Here is a 14441-nt window from a genome sequence, read left to right as displayed (position 1 = left end):
GCTGTTTATTAGCTGGCCGGCATCCGATTCCGAACACCCCGTGACAGAGTCTTCGGAATCAGCCTAAGTATTCTTCCTTAAAAAAACAATTCTATGGTGATTTGAAGGTTATTGTGTTCTATTTCTTTTCTTTTAGTGTTTGCCTTTAAAATTTTAATGTTCAGTTCAGCTGGTGTGGCTCAGTGGTTGAGTGACCCATGCACCAAGAGGTTGTTGGTTTGATTCCTGGTTGGGGCAAATGCCCAGGTTGTGAGCCCAATCCCTAGTGGGGGTCATGCAGGAGGCAGCCATTCGATGTCCTCTCTCATCGATGTTTTTATGTCTCCCTCTCACTTCCTCTCTCTTTAAAACTCAATAAAGGGAAAAAAAATTAATGTTCATACTTTATATTTTTCTAGAAATAATTTCTGTATTCCTTTTGATCAAAGCCAATGACCTTAGGATCCCTTTATTCCCTCTATCTTTCTCTTGCATAGTCTGTTATTATTGTCTATTTTTAAATTCCATCCTTTTTAATCTCCCAAATACTTTTTTTTTTTTTAAATTGTCATCTATAATTTAGACTATTATTTTAATGGGAATTTTCATATGGGATTAAGGTAGAGTTTGTTTTTTTTTTTGACTCCTCATCTGAGGACATGCTTAGAGAGACGGGGGTGGAGGGAGCGAGAGAGAGGTGAGAGGTAAGGGGTGAGAGGAACATCAATTGGTTGGTTGCCTTCTGTACCCATCCAGCCTGGGACCGACTAGCAACCCAGTTATGTGCCTTGACTGGGAACCAAACCTGCAACCCTTCAGTGCACAGGAAAATGCTCAACCAGCCCTGGCCAGTTTGGCTCAGCGGTTAGAGCGTCAGCCTGCGGTCTGGAGAGACCCGGGTTCGGTTCCCGCTAAGGGCACGTACTTCGGCTGTAGTTTGTCCCCGGCCTGGTTGGTCGTGCGGGTGGCAGCCACTCGATGTGTCCCTTCACGTCGATGTTTCTCTCTCTCTCTCCCTTCCTCTCTCTCCCTCCCACTCTATCTGCACAAAAAATGGAAAAAATATCCTCGGGTGAGGATTAAAAAAAAAAAAAAACAAAGAAAATGCTCAACCAACTGAGCCCTTCTGGCCAGGGTATAATTTAGACTTAAAATTACTGACATATTTTAATTATTATTTTTTTTAATCCTCACCTGAGGACATTTTTCCATTTTTTTGTTCAGATAGAGTGGAAGGGAGAGAGAGGAAGATAGAGAGAGAGAAACATCAATGCAAAAGGGACACATTGAGTGGCTGCCACCTGCAGGACCCAACCAGGGCTGGGGAAACTGCAACCGAGGTACATGCCCTTAGCGGGAACCGAACCTGGGTGTCTCTGGACCGCAGGCCAATGCTCTAACCGCTGAGCCAAACTGGGTAGGGCTTTTTTTTTTTCCCCCCACTTGTTTTTCTTTTTTTATCCTCACCCGAGGACATTTTTCCATTTTTTGTTCAGATAGAGTGGGAGAGAGGGAGAGGAAGAGAGAGAGAGAGAAAGAAACATCGGCGTGAAAGGGACACATTGAGTGGCTGCTTCCCGCACGCATGACCCCACCAGGGCTGGGAACAAATTGCAACCGAGGTACGTGCCCTTAGTGGGAACCAAACCTGGGTCTCTCTGGACCGCAGGCCAACGCTCTAACCGCTGAGCAAAACCTGCCAGGGTACTGACGTTTTTGCTCAACCCAGTTCCCTTGCTGCTTTATAGCTCTTATTTTTTTAATTTTAAAATTTTTTGGTGTTTTTTTTTTTCCCAGGATTTGTGGCTACTAAGTAGTGAGTAAGGTATATTGGTCTTTTTATGTCTAAAAATATCATTGTTACACTCTTGTATGCTAGTTCGAATTCTAGGGTAATGGTTGTTTTCCTTTTGCCCAACATATGGTACCTTTTTATTCCATTTTTTCTTTAGATTTAATTTTATGTTTATCAAAGTGTTATGCACATAGTCAAAGTCCTGTAGTGTACCACAAGCTTATCTTCACATACAAAACAGTACCTTGCTGTTTGATTCTTGAATCCTCATCTCATTCTCCAGAGGCAATCCCTTGTGTTATACTTCTATATTTCTAAAAGGAATCTCTAAGCATCTATTATTTATGTATTTTTTTTTTCTTTTTAAAAATATTTTTTTATTGATTCTAGAGAGAGAGGAAAGGAAAGGGAGAGAAAGAAACATTGATGAGAGAGAACATTGATTGACCGCCTCCTGCATGCCCACCACTGGGGGTTGGGCCCACAACCGGGGCATGTGCTCTGACTGGGAATCGAACCGGTGACCTCTTGATGCATGGGTCGACGCTCAACCTCTGAGCCACATTGGCTGGGCTATTTATGTATTTATTTGTTTTTTATTAAGTAACTTATTTTTGTTACAGATGGTTCTCCTTTTTTCCTCATTGACACCCTTCTCCCGACCCTCCCACCCCCCACATAATTATCCATGTCCATTGGTTACACATACATGCATATAAGTTCTGTGGTGTAACTGTTCCCTTCCCCCACCCCCTTGTTCTGAGGTTTGTCAGTCTCTACCCACATCCTTGTCTCTGGGTCCATTCTGCTCATCAGTTTTTTTTGTTTATTATATTCCACAAATAAGTGAGATCATGTGATATTTGTCTTTCTCTGATTGGCTTGTTTCACTTACCATAGTACTTTCCAGGTTCCTCCATGTCATCTTAAAGGATAAGAGATCTTTCTTACAGCTGCCTATTAGTCCATTGTGTATATGTACCACAGCTTTTTTATCCACTCATCTATTGATGGACATTTGGTCTGCTTCCAGATCTTAGCAATTGTAAATAGTGCTGCTATGAACAAAGGGTACATATATTCTCTCTCTTTGGTGCTTCAGGCTTCTTAGGATAAATTCCTAGGAGTGGAATCACTGGATCAAATGGCAGTTCAATTTTTAATTTTTTGAGAAAACAGTATTGTTTTCCACAGTGGCTGTACCAGACTGCTTTCCCACCAGCAGTGTACTAGAGTCCTCTTTTCTCCACATCCTCACCAGCACTTGTTGTTTGATGATTTGTTAATGGCAGTCATTCTGGCACGTGTGAGGTGATACCTTATAGTTGTTTTATTTATTTACTTTTTTAAGGATGGGCGGGAATTCCTGAAGCATCATCATCTTGATATGGAATTGTTGTCTCATCCCAGAAGAGAAGTTAGTAGATTGCTCCATATTTTATTTTATTTTATTTTATTTTATTTTATTTTATTTTATTTTATTTTATTTTATTTTATTTTATTTTATTTTATTTCATTTCATTTCATTTCATTTCATATTTCATTTCATTTTTAATCCTCACCTGAGGACATTTTTCTATTTTTTGTTCAGATATAGTAGGAGGGAGACAAAGGAAGAGAGAGAGAGAGAGAGAAACATTGACGCGAAAGGGACACATTGAGTGGCTGCCTCCCACACGAGCCAACCAGGGCCAGAGACAAACTGCAACCAAGGTACATGTCCCTTTCGGGAATTGAACCCAGGTCTCTCTGGACCGCAGGCCGATGCTCTAACTGCTGAGCCAAACTGGCCAGGGCCTTTATAGTTGTTTTAATTTGCATCTGTCTGATGAATAGTGACGTTAAGCATTTCTTCATGTCTCTCGGCCATTTGTATGTCTTGTTTGGATAGGTGTCTGTTTAGGTCCTCTGACTGTTTTTTAGCTGGATTCTTTGTCTTCCTTTTGTTGAGTTGTATGAGTACTCTATATTTTGGAGATTAATCTCTTATCTGATGTATCATTGGCAATTAGGCTGTCTCATATAGTGGGTTCTCTTTCCATTTTGATGGTTGTTTCTTTTGCTGTACAGAAGCTTTTTAGTTTGATGTAGTCCCATGTGTTCATTTTTTCCTTTGTTTCTCTTGCCTTAGGTGTTTTAATCAGTGAAATTTAGTTGCCTACATTTTCTTCTAGGATTTTTATGAACTCATGAGTCACATTGAAGTCTTTTATCCATTTTATCCATTTTTGTGTATGGTGTATGTCGGTGGAATAGCTTCATTTTTTTTGCATGTAGCTGTCTAATTTTCCCAACACCATTTATTAAAGAGGCTGTCTTTACTCCATTGTATGCTCTTGCCACCTTTGTCGAATATTAATTGATCATAATGTCTTGGGTCAATTTCTGGACTCTTTGTCCTGTTCCATTGATCTATATGCCTGTTCTTGTGCCAGTACCAGGCTGTTTTATTACAGTGGTATAACCTGATATTTGGTATGTGATCGCTCCTACTTTGTTCTTCTTTTTCAACATTGCTGTGGTTATTCGGGGTTTTTTTTTTGTTCCATATAAACTTTTGGAGTATTGATCTAGTTCCATGAAATAGGACGTTGGTATTTTAATGGGGATTGCATTGAATCTATAGTTTGCTTTGGGTAGAATGGACATTTTTTTTTTTTATCCTCACCCGAGGATATTTTTCCATTTTTTGTACAGATAGAGTGGGAGGGAGAGAGAGGAAGGGAGAGAGAGAGAGAAACATCGACGTGAAGGGACACATCGAGTGGCTGCCACCCGCACGACCAACCAGGGCCGGGGACAAACTGCAACCGAAGTACGTGCCCTTAGCGGGAACCGAACCCGGGTCTCTCCGGACCGCAGGCCAACGCTCTAACCACTGAGCCAAACTGGCCAGGGCTAGAATGGACATTTTAATGATGTTGATTAAGCATCTATTTTTGACATAATTTTTATTTATTTAAAATTTTTTATTTATTAATTTGTTTTTGTTACAGATGTTTCTCATTTTTCCCCCATTGACACCCTTCTCCCCCACCTCCATCTTCAGTTTTGTTGTCTATGTTCATTGGTCATGCATTAAGTTCTGTGGTTTATCTCTTCTCCCAGAAACCCCCTTTCTCTGAGGCTTGTCAGTCTGTATCCCACCTCCATATCTCTGGGTTAATTTTGTTCAGCAGTTTGTTTAGCTCATTAAATTCCACAAATAAGTGAGATCTTGTGATATTTGTCTTTCTCTGCTTGGCTTGTTTAGCTTAGCATAATATTCTTCAGGTCCTTCCATGCCATCTCAAAGGATGAGAGATCTTTCTTTCTTACAGCTGCATAGTATTCCATTGTGTATATGTACCACTGCTTTTTAATCCACTCATCTACTGATGGACACTTGGGTTGTTTCCAGATCTTAGCTATTGTAAATAGTGCTGCTATGAACATAAGGGTACATTTTTTCTTTCTGATTGGTGATTCAGGTTTCTTAGGGTATATTCCTAGTAGTGGGATCATTGGGTCAAATGGCAGTTCAATTTTTAACATTTTGAGGTAACACCATAGTGTTTTACACAGTGGCTGCACCAATCTGCATTCCCACCAGCAGTGTACTACAGTTTTCTTTTCTCCACACCCTCACCAACACTTGTTGTTTGATTGACATAATTTTTAGATGTTGCCTTTTACCATATCACAAATTTTGGTTAAATCAGTAGTGCTAAAATAATATTTACTTTATATATGACTATTTAAATATTTGAGTCATGTATACTATGTTTTCTTCATTTAATCTTCCATTTGGTTAATGAATTGGGTAGTCTATAAGATCAGTTTTTCTTTTCTTTACCTTTTTCATTTTCTTGTCCTCTTCATCTCTCATCCTCTTCTTCTCTTTTCCTCTTCACCCTCCTCTGCCACCAGTTCTTCTCTCTTCTCCTTCCTCTTCTCCCTTTCCCTCTTCCTCCTTTACTTTTAAACAGGTAGATCTTCCTCTAGGTACCATCTCATCTGGGCTGGTTTGTCTTTAGGCCTGAAACTTCCCTTCACTATCATCTTGGGAGTTTCTTTACTTTTTGCTTATTTTGGATTCCCTGTTTTCTAACCCTTCACTCTTCCATTTCTTCTTTAATGATTTATTTCCATGATTTAGTTAAATAAATAAATAAACAAACAAACAAATAAATAAATGATTTTATTTAAATGATTTATTTAGTTGGCACATCTTCTAGCAGCTTCATAGGAAAAGGTGTGTGAGAAATAAGTTTTTATGACTTTGCGTGTTGTAGTTTTACCATCTTACTTGATTGAAAGTGTGGTTGAACAGAATTTAAAAAAATATCCTCACCCGGAGGATATTTTTCCAATTTATCTTCAGTTAGAATGGGGCAGGGGAAGGGGGGGAGAAGGAGAGAAAGACGTTGAAGGAGAGAGACACATACAACCCCAACGAGGGTTGGCGACTGAACCGCAACCGTGGTACATACCCTTGACCAGAATCAAACCCTCGACTCTTTTTCTGTTTTGTGTTTTTTTTTTGGTGGTACGTGCCCCTAGCAGGAACCGAACCCGGGATTCTCTGGTCCGTAGGCTGACGCTCAACTGCTGAACCAAACTGGCGAGGGTCCCTCGACTCTTTTTCTGCAGGACAATATTCTAAGCACTGAGCCAAATGGGCCAGGGCTGAACAGAATTCTTGGTAATCATTTTCTTTCAGAAATTTGAAGATATTTCTCCACAGCTTTTTTGGGATTTCGGTGTTTCCATTAAGTCCTATGAAGTTCTGATTTTTGATTTTTTGTATGTAATTGTTCTCTCTGCATTTAGTAATTTTTCCTTATCCAGCTTATCTCTGATACTTAAAAAAAATGTATTCAGCCCTGGCCAGTTTGGCTCAGCGGTTAGAGCGTCCGCCTGCGGTCTGGAGAGACCCGGGTTCGGTTCCCGCTAAGGGCACGTACCTCGGTTGCAGTTTGTCCCCGGCCCTGGTTGGTCGTGCGGGTGGCAGCCACTCGATGTGTCCCTTCACGTCGATGTTTCTCTCTCTCTCTCCCTTCCTCTCTCTCCCTCCCGCTCTATCTGTACAAAAAATGGAAAAATATCCTCGGGTGAGGATAAAAAAAAAAAAAAAAAAAAAATGTATTCATTGATTTTAGAGAGAGAGGAGGGGAAAGGGAGAGAGAGAAACGGCTTCCTTCTGCATGTTCCCTACTGGGCATTAACCCTGCAACTTGGGCATGTGCCCAGATCAGGAATCGAACCGGTGACATTTTGGTGCATGGGGCAGTGATCAGCCAATTGAACCACACTGGCCAAGGCTCTGATTCTTTTCATGGTAGTGTGCTTTCCCTTACTCATTATACTGGGCACACAGTAGCCCTTTTGATTGGTAAATCATGTTGGAGAACATTTCAGTTAAGGGAAATATTTTTGAATTATTTCTTTGATAATTTCCTCAGCTATGTTGTCATTGTTTGCTTTTTCTTTTTGTTTCTTTACTTGGATGTTGGACTTTTTGAACTAATCTTCTAATTTTTTAATATTTTGTGTTTATTTTTGTTTTACTTTCTGAAGTCGTTTTTTACTTTATCTTTCAACCCTCAAATTTCTGAATTCTATTCCACTTTTAATTTCCAAGGGCTTTTTTTTCTTTTTTAATCCTCACCCAAGGATATTTTTTCCATTGATTTTTAGAAAGAGTGGAAGGGGGAGTGATGGGGGGAGGAGATAGACAGACATTGATGTGAGAGAGACACAGTGATTGATTGCCTCCTGCATGTGCCCCGACCAGGACAGGGTATCAAATCTGCAACCCAGGTACTAGCTCTAGATGGGGAATCGAATCCGAGACCCTTTGGTCTGGGTGCTGACACTCTAACTACTTAGCCACACCAGCCAGGGCTCCAAGGGTTCTTTTATGCTCTCTGAATGCTCCTTATTTTCATTTTCTGATTTTGTTTCTTGGATGCAATATCTTCTCTTAACTCTAAGAGGATATTAATCAGGGGGTTATTTATTTCAGTTTTTGAAATTTTCTTCTGGTACTCTTTTCTTCAGTTTCTCTGCGCCATTTGTTTTGGCCTTTCTTCTTAGAGACTGCTTAAAAATCTGGTCACTCTTAGCAATCAAGTTCGTAATGAGTTTGATTGGAAGTTCTGTGTATGGGGCAGGGATTGTTGGCTGATGGGCTTCATTATAGGTGATTTAGCTGGGTTGTTCTAGTAGTAGACTCCCAGCTGGTTAGTTTATTTAAAGAAAAATAATCTGTTTGGGATTTGACCAACTTGATTACCAATACTTTTGTAAGATGGTTTCTGGAATTTCACTATTTAGAATTAGATTTTCAGTTACTTTTTTCAGTATGGTAGCCCTTTCCTTAGCCGTGCCTCATGTCCCCAAGTCCAGATTTCCTTGTTTACCCTTTTTGCAGTTTTCTAGGATGGGGGAGAGAGAGGTACCTGATAGTGTGTAGTGTAGAAAGAGATTGGTGTGTGTGTGTGTGTGTGTGTGTGTCAGTTTTTACCCAGTTCCTTCTGTTTTTAGCCTTACCTGAACTCGTCCCTCCCAGATACATACACCAGCACTATGCTTGTGCAAGTGTGCCACTGCCCTCCCCCTCCCCCCCATGCTGGTAACTAAAGTTCTTCTAGTTTCTGGTGCTATCTGGTTCAGGATACAATGCCTTTGGATTTGTCTTACTGCAGCAACCTTTTCTGATCTGTTAAGTCATTGACTTCTGGTCTCCTTTATAACTTCCAAAAGTTTGTAGTTGTCTTTCCTTTTATTCTTTTTGTCTTTGAGGCTTTATGCCCTTTTTATATACTTTAGTGTAATATTTGGAAGGAGAGGAGGTAGTTTTTAAGTAGAGTTAAATACTTATGCTTATGATGTCTTCTTTCCCAATTTCTCCCAGGGTCTTGTTTTATTTTTCAGTCTGTCATTTTTACTTCTTTTCCTACTAGCTCACAAATATTTTAAAATTTTCTTGTGGATTCTACTTTCCCTTGATGTTCTTCGCCTTTATGTCTTTCCTCTTTTACTAATAAACTTCCTGGAAGAATAAAACCATTTGCTACCTCTGCTTCTTCAACGGCTTTTTATAGTCTAGCCTTAGTTGTGCTTAATGTTTGAGATATAACTTCGTGTTCATTTTAAACAGTAGCATATGAAATGCTATAATGCTCTCATCATGGACACTGTCTATTTTTTCTTTCAGTGACCATTATATAAAGATCCATGTACAATAAATTCTTTTAATAATTTAGCATTAAAAAATTATCTCCCTCAAGAATCTGGTATATTTCCTCCTTTTTGATAACTATGACACACATTCTGTTTTCCTTTTTATTCTGGCTATCAGGCAGCCTAGAAACAAATCTGGTCTTTAGTTACATCAGTTATATTAGTCTGATTATTAGTATAGTTGTTTCCTCTTCCTCCTCCTCCTGTGGGGTTTAGAACTTCACCTCTTATCTCTGTTTCTCTGCGTGTTGATTTCATTCTCTCATACTACAGACTCTCTACTTCATGAGGCTGGAACGATGACTGCTGGCAGCTCTTGGCTCTCATCTTCCCAGCCCCTTCAACCAGAAGAAGGGGCTCTCTTGAAGAATCCTGGGAAGGACTCTGATTGACCTGTCTTGGATCATGTACTCACCATCCCTGTGGCTGGAGTGGGGAGGGTGCTATGAATGACAACCCTCACTAGAACTGCATAGTTGGAGTCAGGGGTAAGAGAGTTTCCCTAAATCAGGGGATGTCCCTCATTGGCTTTCAATGTTTATTTTTCTATTTTTTATTGTTATAATATAGGTGCCTAATCTGTAGGCTGTCTCAAATCCTCTTCTGAAAAAATTTTAGGTATTTAAATAAGCACATAAAATATCATAAACTCCTATTTATTCACCCTTCAAACCATTACATTTGGCTCTGAAGTTCACCACTCTATTGATTTTGTTAACTTGAAATGGCCATGTCTAAAGCTTTCAGTTTTTATTCTGCTTGATCTACTTTCAGTATTTAAAAGTGTGATCACTCAGTCTTTCTTGCAGTGCTCTCTTCTCATGACTTCTGGGAAGCTGCTTTCTTTTCTTATCGCTCTCCTTTTTTTTCCTTTTGTTAATCTTCACTTGAGATTATTTTTCCATTGATTTTTAGATAGAGGGGGAGGGAGGGAGAGAGAGTAACATTGAAGTGAGAATTGCACATCAATTGGCTGCCTCCTACATGACCTCAACCAGGGCTGGGAATCAAACCCACAACCCAGGTATGTGCCCTTGACTGGGAATCAAACCCATGACCCTGTGGTCCATGGGCCTACGCTCTGACTGCTGAGCCAGGGCTTTTCTTATCTCTTTAAACATTGCTTTTTGGATTTCTGTTTGACATTACTTCTTTAAAAAAATTTTAAAGAGTTTGTTTTGTTTTTTTAAATTGTTTTTCTTTGTTGATTTTAGAGAGAGGGGGGCGGGGATGGGGTGGGGTGGGGGGTGGGGATAAAAACATCAATGAGAGAGAACATCTACGGGCTGCCTCCTGCATGCCCCCTACTGGGGATTGGGCCCACAACCTGGGCATGTGCCCTGACCAGGAATCAAACTTGTCAGCACTAGCGACTGAACCACATCAGCTGGGCTCTTCTTTACTTCTTTGAAGTTGAACTTACACAATTGCTTTTCTGGCCTTTTATTTGATTACCTCACTTGAGGTAAACTTATGACTGCTTATGGATTCCTCTAGGCATCAATATCACCTTAATAATTTTTCTGTTCTTCAGATCCACATTTGCAGTTGCCTTTTGGATATTTCTATTTAGGTATCCTAGGCATCTTAAGTTTAATTTCCCTACTTCTCTAGTCACTGACATAATCTAAGCTCTATTTTTTTGTTGTCTAGATTATTGCCACAGTTTAAATTATGTATTTAATTTTTTGATAAGGTGATATAATGATATAGTTAAAAAATATAAAATATCCACAGTGGAAGTTCTTCCTCCTAAACCTCTCTTACTTGCTCAGTTTTGCTTCCAAACTTCCCGTTTTATCTTCCTGGTTTCTTATGTATGTACATGCTTTTATATATATATTTTCTTGTTTTTCTTTTTACAAAAAGGTAGCATATTGCACATACAGTGACTTCTTTATTTTTCCTTTTTAGTATAGTCCCCCATTTTAAAATTATCTTGTACAAAGCAAATATTGTTGTTTCTCAATTTCCTCTGGTGTTTCTTCACTGTTGGTGCAGGGAAGATTTTTTTCTGGTCCACAGTATTTTCACTAAAAGTATTTCCACTTACACATTTTATTTCTGCACAGAGTATGGCTGGATAAACACCCCTCCATGCTCATCTCCCAACACTAAAAATGCTAGTTGTGTAGTTATTCAGTAGGGTCAGAAATTTATGGTGGTGTTATTCTAGAGCCAAATAGAAACTAAAACTGCCCTAATACAATGTAAACCCTTCTTTTCCCATTTATTTTTTTCCCTACTGCTTCTATTTTCACTTTCCCCACTCCATCTTCTACATAATTATGAGCAGACTAATAACCCCAGAAGAGTACTTTCTACATGCTCTTCTCCAGAGATAATATTCTTAATTGCTATGCTGTAATGTTCAAGGAAGTTCAAGGAAGTAACCAGAAGTGTTAAGGCTAATATATATGTGATGATCTTCATCTTGATTTGTTTTAGAATAGGGCAAAAATAAAAACAGCATCAGTGTGGTGAGACTAGGAAATTTATCATCAATTGCAAGGACACCACAGTAAAATCTCCATATAACAGACTAATTTGGGTGAGGGACTGTTCATTATGTAATAATGTAGGTTTTCCAAATGCGTGTGTTAAAAAATTGAAAGATTAGTTTACCTGGTTTTACTTAGGTAGACACGTTTGTGTAATTAAAATTAAGTATGTGTGAAAAGTTGAATTTTACAGAAAAGTTTTCTATATGTATTACAGTAATTTCAAATTTATACTGAATAGGTCTAGTAAACGCGGGCATTCACCAATCACTGCGAGTAAACAGATGCACACAGCTGGCATGGCATAGTGCACATTAGACCAGAGACTGGCTCTTATTAAAACTACTGCAGAGCCCAGCCGGTGTGGCTCAGGGGTTGAGCATTGACCCATGCACCAAGAGGTCGCCAGTTTGATTCCTGGTCAGGGCACATGCCCTGGTTCTGGACCCAGTCTCCAATGGGGGGGGTCATGTGGGAGGCGGCCAATCCATGTTCTCTCTTATCGATGTTTCTGTATTTCCCTCTTCCTTCCTCTCTCTGTAAAAATCAAAGGAAAAATATTAAAACAAAACAAAAAACTACTGCAGAGTCCAGCCAGTGTAGCTCAGTGTTTGAGCATCGACCTATGGACCAAGAAGTCACTGGTTTGATTCCTGGTCAGGGCGCATGCCCAGGTTGCCGGCTTGATCCCCAGTGGGGGCGATGTGCAGGAGGCGGCCGATTGATGTGTCTCTCTTCTCGATGTTTTTAATCTCTCCCTCTCTCTTAGTCTCTCTCTAAATAAAACAATACAAATATATTTTAAAAAAGACTGTAGCTTGATATTAGGAACTGTATACACTTTCTTATTTTAAAAAAACTGCAGAAAGTCACAGTACGCCACATTAGAACCAACTTCTGTGTGCGACGCAGTATAATCATGTACGAATCATTACTGGAACATTGTTTACAAGGGTAATTCTTGGATTTAAATATGTGATTTTTAGTTGTTAGATATGTAATATTTATGTCAGTAAAATTACTACAGTTTTTTCCAACGTAGGGCCTATTCACTAAAATTTGTTAAGTATATTAATATAAAAACCTGTTAATTTAATTACAAGCAAATCTTGGCTCAAAGCATTTTTAAATTAACAGGGTATTGATATTCACATATGACATATGGACCAGAAATTTTGTTCATTAAATCTGGAGTCTATTAAATTGAGGGTTTACTGTATTCCTTTATGGTTGGATCTTTTTGGAGGTTTATTAGTTTTCTGCTATTGTATGTTTTAACCCCTTTGTTTTTTTAAAAATTTATTTTTCTCCTTTATTGATTTTAGAGAGTAGAATGGAGAGGGAGAGAGAGAGAGAGAGAGAGAGAAACATCAATGAGAGAGAACATGGATTTGTCGCTTCTTGCATGCCCCCCACTGGAGATTTGGCCCACACCTGTGCATGTGCCCTGACTGGGAATCAAACCAGCGACCTCTTGGTTCATGGGTTGATGCTCAATAACTGAGCCACACTGGCCGGGCAAACGCCCTTGTTCTTACTTTATTCTCTTTGTCTTTAAAAAATTTTTTTTCTTTATTGATTTTAGAGAGAGAGGAAGGAAGAGGGAGAGAGAGATAGAATCATCAATGAGAGAGAACATCAATTGGCCCCTGGAGATTGGGCCCACAACCTGGGCATGTGTCCCTACCAGGAATCGAACCGGCAACCTCTTAGTGCATGGGTGGATGCTCAACCACTGAGTCACACAAACTGGACTATTCTCTTTGTCTTTAAAGTTAGAATGGAACTATTTAGATGAGCTGTATCTGTGTTCAGGAAAGTTTTTTTTTTTAATCCTCACCTGAGGAAATTTTTGCATTTATCTTTAGATAGAGCTAGGTGGGGGGGTGTGTGGGGGGGAGGGGGAGGAAGGTGAGAGAGAGAGAAACATTGATGTGAGAGAGACACATCAAGTGGTTGCCACCCACACGACCCCAACGGGGGCCAGGGACAAATTGCAACTGAGGTATGTGCCCCTAGTGGGAACCAGACCCAGGACTGTGGGCTGTGGGCTGACACTCTAACTGCTGAGCCAAACTACTACTTTTTTTTTTTTAAACCAAATCATCGAGGGCCAGAAAACTTTCATTTTACTTAGACTTTCAGAAGTTTTTTATTTTTTAAATTTCATTAGATTTTAAAAAGAGGTAGGGAGAGAGTGAGAGAGAAACATTGATCAGTTGCCTCCCGCAGACGCCTGACCAGCATCAAACCCTGAAACCTGGGTATGTGCCCTGACAGGGAATCAAACCCACCATCATTTGCTATACAGGACGGTGCTTCAACCACCTGAGCCATACCTGCCAGTGCTGCAGAAGTATTTTAAGTTTTTGGCAACACATGGTTAATATTTATGGATGTGTAAGTACTTTTGGTAACTAATTTTTTTGGGGAAAGCTCTGAGCTTTCTCTTCCAAACACATTCCATCCTTTGGTCTTCTTTGATATATGGATGCTATATGTCAGAGTATGTTTCTTTTGTCAAATGAACAATTAGCCATATAGTATAAGCTATGAGAGGATTAATATTTTACTCTTGTCTGAACAAAGACTCCTAATTTCTTTGGGCCAGCCATGTGCATTTTAATTTACATTACTTATGTGTGTGTACTTAGGATATTCTTAACTTTTTAATTGTAAGATACATGATTTCAAGGAAAAGAGGATACCCACTATATGAACAGTTAAAATAATAAAGTGAATATTTATATACTTACCAAGCTTAATAAGAAAGTATTGTTCATACCTTCGACCCCTCTTGTGCCTCTCTCTGATTGCATTTCCCTCTTCGACAAAGGAAACACTTTCCTGATTTCTGTATTAATTGTTCTTGGTTTTCTTGTTTTATTTCTAGACAATGTGTTATTTACTTGTGACTGTTTTTTTTTTTTTTTATCCTC

At 39.3% G+C, this 14441-nt stretch overlaps 1 protein-coding gene across 6 annotated transcripts in view; it reads left to right on the top strand.

Moving 5' to 3' along the window:
- MLLT10 (MLLT10 histone lysine methyltransferase DOT1L cofactor) overlaps window positions 1–14441 on the top strand; it is a 290083-nt gene that overhangs the window by 15055 nt on the left and 260587 nt on the right. The window contains exon 1 of one of the 6 annotated variants that reach the window (XM_036281764.1): window positions 9282–9489. The exons of the other annotated variants lie outside the window; for them this stretch is intronic. The gene's annotated coding sequence lies outside the window, so the exon portion shown is untranslated. Of the gene's footprint in view, window positions 1–9281; window positions 9490–14441 lie in introns of those variants that run through there. 6 annotated transcript variants of the gene reach the window in all.

This window comes from Molossus molossus, unplaced genomic scaffold (assembly GCF_014108415.1).
Source record: "Molossus molossus isolate mMolMol1 unplaced genomic scaffold, mMolMol1.p scaffold_m16_p_1, whole genome shotgun sequence".
Taxonomy (NCBI): domain Eukaryota; kingdom Metazoa; phylum Chordata; class Mammalia; order Chiroptera; family Molossidae; genus Molossus; species Molossus molossus.
Note: the sequence above shows the minus strand (reverse complement) of the source record. Positions and strands in the feature narration are given on the sequence as shown.